The sequence below is a fragment of the Varanus komodoensis genome, unplaced genomic scaffold (genome assembly GCF_004798865.1).
Source record: "Varanus komodoensis strain SLA01 unplaced genomic scaffold, ASM479886v1 scaffold25, whole genome shotgun sequence".
Classification (NCBI taxonomy): Eukaryota; Metazoa; Chordata; class Lepidosauria; order Squamata; family Varanidae; genus Varanus; species Varanus komodoensis.
In genome coordinates, this window is record NW_025335661.1 from 10,720,149 (window position 1) to 10,729,592 (window position 9,444).

The window sequence follows — 9,444 nt, forward strand, 5'->3', positions numbered from 1 at the left end:
CACTTCATTCTAAGGATCAGGACCATGCTACCACATGTACCTGAGTTGTGCTGTATTCAGACACAATCAATATATTGTGGACAATGTCTTAAGTATAACCAGCTCCCAGACTCTTATCTCTCTTTTTCTGTCCCTTTCTCTCCTTGGTCTAATAAAAATCTTTCTGCAGTCTCTGTTGACTTTGTAGACAATGATCCAGTTCAGTCACCAACATGTATGTAGAATCTGAATTCTGGACTCAAGGTTTGGTGGTAGTATATGAATAGTGCAACCCTTCACCCTTTTTATTCCTTGGGTTTGCTTGCTCTAGAACAAACCTTTGCCCTGAATAAGCATGAACAGCTTGATAATCCATCTCTCATGTTTCCTCCCACACTAACCAACCTACCTACCTACCTACCTACCAACCAAGCAACCAGAAACACATAATTTTTTCTGCATCACTTGGATATATCTTTGGTGATACCCTTGGGCATGGTTAAAAGTTCTCTCCTCCCTTTCTAGCCAGTAAGAGGGATAATCAAGAGTATTTATTTATAGTCTAATACATTTTAGAAATATTGTGTTTTTAACAAATGATATATTACCCACTCAGTAGCTTTTATGAAAAATCTGAAAACAAGCAGAAACAAAACAAATCTGGGAAACAGAGAATCCAATTTCTTCTAAGTTGTGTGCTGTTGATTGCATTTGCTTTAAGGCAGAGGTTTTCAAATGGCATTCAAGGAGATTGTTTTGTGAGGGAATCAGTAATCTCAAACACAGTTCTCTGAAAGGTAACTTGCCAAGCTCTATGTTATAAGCAGTCACAAGTTTATTATGGACAGTTTGTGGGTATGCTCTGAGTTATACTTGATGATGGCAAGGCTCTTCTGCTTGGTAATACCCTATATTGTATGAACATGTCCACAGCTTACCTCAGAACTTTTTGTCACATACATGTAATCAGCGGGTGGGTGGGGGGGTTATCTTAAGACAGACATTTTGGATCCTCTGTTTTATTGTACCTATACCCTTCATCCCAGTGTTTTGGAAAGGACCATTTTTTACAAATCAAATGAATAGCACTGCTCTACAGAGTTGGATTTTCCATTCTGTCTGCTTGCTAAATGTTGATAAATACTTGCAGCCATTTGTCTTACAACAGCATGCATGTAAATAACTTTTAAAGCCAGTCATCTGTTTTATCCTGCCAAGAGGCAAGAAATGTACACAGCTGAACCAGAATGAATAGTAAATTCTTTTCACTGTTTGGTAGGACAGTTTCTTAAGTGGTTATGTGAACCCTACAATAAGTTACCATTGTCAATTAACATCTGCATTCATTGTGAGACTTTGGTCTTCCATATTTGTGCATACTGTTGCAGGTTACCTACTGTTTTCAACATTATGCATCTGAATAGATAATAGGTTCTGGGAGATTTTTCCCCAGTTGCATGAGTACTGAATTTTGAGATCCCATGAAAGTTGTTGCTGTTGTTGTTGTAGCTAGTCGTGAAGTCGTGTCCGACCCATCGCGACCCCATGGACAATGTTCCTCCAGGCCTTCCTGTCCTCCACCATCCCTCGGAGTCCACCTAAGTTCATGCCAACAGCTTGCCTCAGATAGCCCAATCCATAGTGCACTGTACTTTTTGCTTAACAGAAAAAAACTAGCTTGTAGAAAACACTGAAAAAACACCTGGTGCATCACAAATTTGACCCAGAGAGATCCCTGAATTAAAGTTTTTGAAGCCTAAATGGCCCTTTCTGACAAATTGAGTAGAGTTAGGGAATAATTTGGAATAGACATGTTGAGTGCCTACCACAAACCATCATGAACAATAACCAAGGTGGGTTAACTGTATTTGTTAAGACAAGGAATGCATTCAATCACAAACAGTTAGTGAAATTTTCCTTACAAAATTAGGATATGTCTATCAGTCTTCCCCACTATGAGTCCTTCCAGATTTTTTGGCCTAAAGCCCCATCAGCCCCATCCAGGCAGCATGATTTTTAGGCTAAAGGGTCTGGAGAGCCCAAGGTTGGGGACAGCTTGTATTCATAGTTATAAATGGTGTGGAGAGAGTTATTAGTAATATTGCACTCTTATATTCCTTAAATGAACTATCTTATGGAAAGTGTGTGAACTGAGTCAGGAAAGTACTTCTTCCCTTAACAAGGAATGCTGTATTGAATGCTGTACTTACATTATTCAATACTGTTGATGGCTCTGATGGCTTAACATGGGCAATTCATGGGAAATATGTCCATGAAGAGTTGTTAACTGATATAAATAGATACTCCATTCCATAAACAACAATACAATTCTAGGTACCAGGTGCTGGAAACTTCCAGGGAATGTATAAACTTTAGGTCTTCCTTATGAACTGCCTAGATGCATCTGATTGCCAAATGTTAGAAAGAGAATTGGCCTAGATCTTGCAGGGATTTTCTAATGTCTCTACACATCTTTTAAAAGATTAATGTATGAGCCTGGATTTAACCAAAAATTATTGAATTTCCTTTATAAATTTGGCTCAGGGTGTCAGTTGACAGCTTCCAAATAAGAAATTATTTGCTCTGTTAGTGCCTGGACTTTGGCAAGTTATTCTATACAGTCATCTTTCCAAAATACGTTGTTGTATAGTGAGAAGAACAGTCTGTGCTTATTGATTCATATCCTTTCTACTGAAAGACAGGAAGGGACAGGTCAGATCCCTTCATTCAAAGACCCAGTACAAATAATTTGTCTTGTGGAGATAATAAAAGTAGCCAGTCAATCTAACTGTGTTCAATTTCTCACTGGTATATTCATTAAGTATCCATTTTCCAAATGTTGAATAAACCTCACAAATGCATAATTAAGCCAAAGAACTACAATGCCATAACAATAATTGTCAAACTTGGTTTTAGGAGTAGGAAGACATAACACATTGTATAATCCTGTTAGGTTTCCACAAGCATCCTCTCACCACCAACACACGCACACACATTTGACAGCTTATCTGCTTTCATCCATACACTCAACAATGCTTCCAGGAGACAATTTAGCAGTTGTTCAGTCTTTGAATTCTCTCTCCCACACAAACTCTCAGTAGGCATCTGCTCCACGGCAACCACTTCACAAAGTACATGTGAAAGTATGAATGTAAATGAAATAGGAATTAATGTTGATTGCGTTTCTTAAAGTCTGTATACAAACTATGTGTAGCTTTCTCATTATAAATAGTAATTGCCATCTATAGTTATATACTGTATTTATGATACTTTACTACTTATACGTATTATGATATGTGTGTGGTTGCATTCAGTTTTGTTAACATGACAGGGAAGTCTGTAATGCTGCACTCCCTATGCAGCGAATAGGGATTGGGAAATGCACATGCTAAAGACTCCCTTCTCCCTCAGAGGTTGTTTCAGACATGCAGAGGTTTGAGTGCTATTTGAAATTGCTGCTCAGCACTTCGGTCATCCTTACTTCTGAGTAGGAAAGGGTTGCCCACCTTGCTAGCAGCAGCAATACCTATACACCCTGCTTCTGCTGGTGGGTGTGTATATGTGCAGACACATGTGTAACCCCTCCCTTCTCCATCCCGATCCCCTCAGCAGACACTAGAAATAGTCTGGCACCTAAGAGAGTTTGCATTTCTGGCCTAGTAAGTCATGCTGAGATATTCTTCCCACTATCCCATGTACTGGACCTGGTTCAAACTAACAAGCAACCAACCATGGGTTACCAAACCAGTCCAAACCCCATAAAGGCTGCTCATGGTCAATACAGATATGCATGCGTGTGCGTGGGTGTGTGCATGTATGTGTGAAATATCCGCTGATAGCAGCAGCATAGTTGGCCATTCTCATGAATGGTTTTTTATGGAACATGATGTAACTATGAATGTGAATTTCTGAGTGTTACCCTTTATCCCACACTGGATTAATAACAGAGTGGGTAAGACTGAACTACAGTTATCTGACATCTCTGCTCTCTCTTTTGGCAGTGGGGAATTTCTTAATGAGTATCTGTATGCTGTTTGTCTCTTGTTGTTCAGCATTGCCCTGGTGCTACCGACTAGGAGTTGAAAGCTGTGAAGGGTGTAGATTCAGGTAATTGTTTTTCAAAGAGCTGTTTTCTTCTCAAATCTATAAAGTAACATCAAATAGAAGAGGGAGACAGAAACATTTGTTATAAAAGTGTTTAACGTAATTGCAAAAGCACACCCAAACCAAGAAGGCATTGTCACTTGGGAAGATAAATGTGATGCACCAATCTTTCTCTTGGCACTGCAGGAGAAAAAAATAGTATTTTTCACAGTGTGTGTGCTGCTATTGGAGAAATTGCCAGCTACAGAGTTCAGCAAAAAGTACTTTGTTACTATGTTAGGAAGCATGCTTTTTAAAATATAGCATTACATTTTGCTTGAGAATTGCACTGAAATTAAAAATTCAGTGCTAATGAAGGCTATTTGCTCCAACAGGTTCCCTCTACAAATAGCTGTCAAATCGCTTTACACAACTTCCTCTCACAGAAGCATTAGAAATTACAAGGAAAAAGTATCTGAATGGAAAATAATTAGGATAATAAAGAAAAGAGTAAGGTGCACTTGTCTGCAAGAGGAGGCTTAAACAAACACACCACTTCAATAAGAATGCAGGCTCAAATAATTCCAAATGTAATTATGTTTATCTGAATTAACCTGCATCATATAGACAATTTCTAAGTAGACAGATTTTAAGAAACTCAGTTCCATGATCCAGAGTTGGTTAAATATTTTGTTTTCCTCATACCGCATGGCTTGCATACACTGTGCAAATGCAAACATTATATTGTGAAGAAATACTGTAAGATTCCAGTGCAGGAATGTAGCTATTTGATCTCTGGTTTGGAGATAAGGATTCAATTCCTTATTTGAATTCAGCAAAAGTTGGATAGAAGGACAAAACAAGATTGCTGTTTTAATCACACTATATGTGTGCATTCTCACAAGTTGCAGGGATGTCTGGGTAACAACTGCTATTGGATGGGCACTGGCAAATAAGGTAACTGTCACTTTCTGCATCCCCCTCCCCAAACGGTGTGTTTATATCTATATTTGCAAATTAAAAATGCATCTGATGAAATGGACAGTAATCCATGGGAACCAAGATCATAATACATTTGTTATGGCTGGATCCGCATTTATGCTGGATCAACTGCACTGACCGAAATGGAATTCTTCTCCATTCCCTGCCACAGCAGTTTGTCCAGTCTTCTGAAAAATCTGCAATGTGGACAGTAGCTCGCTGTGCCATTCTGTTAGCACAAAAGACTTTGCACTAACAGCAACTAAGTTCTGAGTTATGCACAAGAAAAGAATCCAACTAAAGTTAATGTTTGTGTAAATGATAGAGCATTGTGCTTGTGCAACTCAGTGGACATACCTCTGGTGCAATCTGGTGTGCAACCTGTTTCACATTCTGCTTGGGCAAACAGTTGCACAACACTTTGTAAAACTGCGCAATGGAAAGAGCTCTGCTAAAGCTGTCTGACCTATGGTGGAATGACACCATTGGCGATTTCCTAGAGAGTCAAAAGACCTTGTTGAATGGGGTAGGTTGTAGTAGGGGAGCATCATCCAGATTAGAAGAAGGGATCTTCCACGCACACAAAAGTTCTTCCTTTGGTCATGGCAGATCAAAGATCCAGCTTTGTGTTGCTATGATGTCACAATAGGCTTTCTTGCATTTGTTGCACAAGAGTCATGTGACTTTCCCTCACAGAGCTACATCTGGCATTTTCACATTTTACGTCAGATGCATATAGGAATGGATGTACTATACCCACTCCAGCATCCATGTCATGTGTGGATAGAGCTGTTGAGTGTATAAGTCTTATTGCATTATCGACAACTCTGATTTTCCACAATTCCTGTTCACCTGTGAACATGTCCCTTGCAATAGGTACAAAGGATTAACGCATACAATATATTGAGTGTGTACAGGTCAGGAAAAAGGCCAACATTCTTTATTTCTCTACCCCCATGCAGTCAATGTAACGACTGAAAGCTACTAGCAATGTCAGTACCTGGGATACAACATGTGACATATGCTGTCGTGTCAAAATCTGTAGTCAAATATCAACCTGCAATGAAATTCACATTGCAAAAGGTCTCCCAAAAGAAAGCTGAATCTGACAACTTCTTTTCCTTTATGGAAAAAGAAAAAAGAAAAGCATACTTATAACTATTTTACAGTTATGAACTGGTACAGCATACAGAAATAATTCACAAGGCAGTTCTTCAAAGAAAATTGTGTGGAGACATCATTGCAACTTTGAAAATATGCACATGTAAGATTTAGTTTCTGTAGCTCACAGAAATTGTAGTATTAAAGTAGATGGAGAAGAGTTTCAATTTATGTCAATTGTTACACTAAAAAAGAAGGAACCTAAACTTCCTGACAGAGATATTGAGGCTTGGTGATATAGAATGAATATAGAGGCTTTCCTTTCAAGCTGAACATGCAATAAACATAAAATTCACATCATAAGTGGGGCAGGTGGAAGGTAACAAAGAAAGCTCTTGATAGACCCATGACAGGGCTTCTCCAACATTTTGCTACAAGAGGACAGTGTTGATAAGGCCTTCCCATCCATCGTAGTGTGTCCTGGATAACTGTAAGCATTTGTGTCGGTAGCTGGGCTATGGGCTGGGAAATTGCTTCATTGCCCTTCTTCTAAGTGAGGTGTTTGGGGATGGAAGGAACCTGGTATTGCAAATCAAAAGACATTTTACAGCTTTTTCCTCTTTTCTTTTGAAGTAAAAAAAAAGAAAGAGGAATGGGATGAAAGCAACAGCATGGAAACCCAGGAGGATGAAGAAGCAGATGAAGTCACATATGGTCTCCTCCCTAAGAATCTGTGAATGGAGCAGATGAAGCCAGGGAAAGAGATGTCACAGGCAACTCTTGGCTGGGGTGCACTGCCCATATCACTGCTTTGGTCATTTCAGTGCACGATTGCTGGCATCACTGAAGCCAGTGCATATTCATTAAACCAATACTAACTTTGAATATCTCTACTTTCTCCAGTCCACTGCTGTATTAGTATATCTTGATGTGCAGGAGACCATTACAGTAGTGTGTGCACACAGAGGAAAAGCAAAGAGCAAAGCACATTACTTGCCTGCACATTATTTGCCTCCCATGCACACTGACCAGGCAGTAAGTTGCAGTGATCTCATTCGTGCTTCTGAGTGCATGAATTCAGCTTGTCAACATAATGAGCTTAAAGAAAAGATCTCCAGCTGTCTGAAATGCAGATTTTAGTTTTTACTTGGGACTGCAGGTAACTTTGCAAAGAAGCAATGCTCTTGTACTGTTAGGTGCAATCCCATGGCCTCTGAATGTTTTCTGTGGGGGCAGAGAGTTATTTGCAGCTGGGACTTTAAAGGCCAAACTCCTACCCTGTAACACTCCACCCCACAGCAGAGGCAAGAAAGAATGGTTCTGGCTGCCTTCCCTGAGGTTACAAATGTATCTTTGGGGAATGAGGGTGAGAGGAAAAGAGGCATGCCAGGGGCTGGGAGGGAAGGAGGCTGCTGTGCCTTGTTCAGGGCAAGGGATGAAGGGAAACCTCGGCATCCATAAGCACTGGAGATGCAATTAAACCCTCTGAGTGAGAGAGGAACCCTGCCAAAGAAAAGAATCCAGCCTCTGGTCAATTATTTTCTGCATTCCCTGACTTCCTGTATGAGAATCTCCCAGGGCAAAGGAGGGTCCAGCAAGTATCCCGTCATCCTGAGTATTAAATCACAGCCTCTGCTCTGAAAAGTCTCAGAGCATTGTTTCCCTGCATCTCCCCTCCATCACATCATTTTTCTAGTCAGAGGGAGTGGATTCTACCCCATTCCAGCTCCCTCAGCCCTGCACCCAGTCTTGGCTTTTCTAAAAGCAAAGCAGCATTACACAGGTTATTCTTCTCATGTGTTTTGCAAGCAACACAGGAATCGTGGAGCAAAATTTGTGCTGCCTGTGTTACAGAGCACCAAGGAAAGATAGATATTAGTCCTTTGCTTAAAAAAAGGTCTGTGTGTTGATTTGAGAAATGGAATGCTAAGAAACAAAATTGGCAGTGTTCACACTGTCGTTAGTTTAGTACTGCACAAATGCGTAAGCAAAATCTGAAAGGGAACCATTGCTTTGTGCCGATATGTAATTACATTTACTGCTGATACGAAAGAAATCTATCATCTGTTCCAGCAGGATTTATGATTTGTGTTGAGGTGCCTTGCTTGTTAATACAGCAGAGATAGTCTACAATCCCACAGGTACAATTTCAGTTTCATAACTTATGAAATCCCACTCCGGAAATTATTTTAAGAAACAAAAATATTCACTTCTTTATCTTCACAGATGAGCAGCTCAGGATGTAACAGCATCCTGTGGAAACATAAAGGAGATAATTCATATCATCATCTATTATATTTTAAAGGAGTTCCAATCAGGTGCATGATAAACCTTGGCTATGGGAATCTCAGAACTTGAACCACTAAAATATGACACTTGAGTGCTTGGAAACAGCAAGTTCCATGCAATGTTATCACTCTTAATTTTCCACCTCATTAACATTTTAGAATGAGAATACAATGCTGAGCTTAGGGAAGTCATACTTTTTCACCCTCTCCCGCCCCTTCTTACCACTTAATAGTTGCTGCAAGCTATAACTCTCTCTAATTCTACACTCTTGTAAGTGCTTGGCTAAGCCTATTCATTCCACATCTTTGCAATGATAACAGTCTAAAAATTTGCAGAGCTATATGATAAATATAGTTAAAGCCAAAGTGAAAACAGAAGGATTATGTACACTGCAACATTCTCTATATTAGGGGCTTTGAGCCTACATAATGTTTGAAGTTCAACCAATCCTCCATGCTAGTGTCACTCAAAAACCCCACGTTTGATCCCAGCACCTCTAGAATGAAGCTCTGAAACTTCAGGGAGCTGTTGCCAGTCAACATGAATCAGCTTTCCCAGTGGGGGATCTCTCCAGATGTGTTGGAGTGAAGCTCATGTCATTCCCATACAGCTTGGCTGTTGAATAACCAGGCTGAAGAAAGCAGTGTGGAGAACACTGCCTCAGACAGGACAAGGATCCAGCTTAGGATAAGGGAGCTTCCTAGTCTTATTAATCAGTGGTCTCAATGGACAGGGCACCTGTTCAGGGTTAGGGTGCGTATGTCCAGATGCCTTGTTATGCCTGCATGTCACTCCTAGCTAGATTAGGACAAATACTAAAATGAAAACATTTCATATAATATGCTAAACCCTATGTTATATGAGCAGACATCTGTGTGTGCCAAAATTTCTTCAAAGAGTTCCCAAATCCTCTGGAAAACTTATGGGGTTCATGTGGGGGCTACATAGGGGCAGTGGGAGGAGCAATTTCATCTGCCAGTAGTGTCCATTCCCCTGGTAGAAGGGTAACAT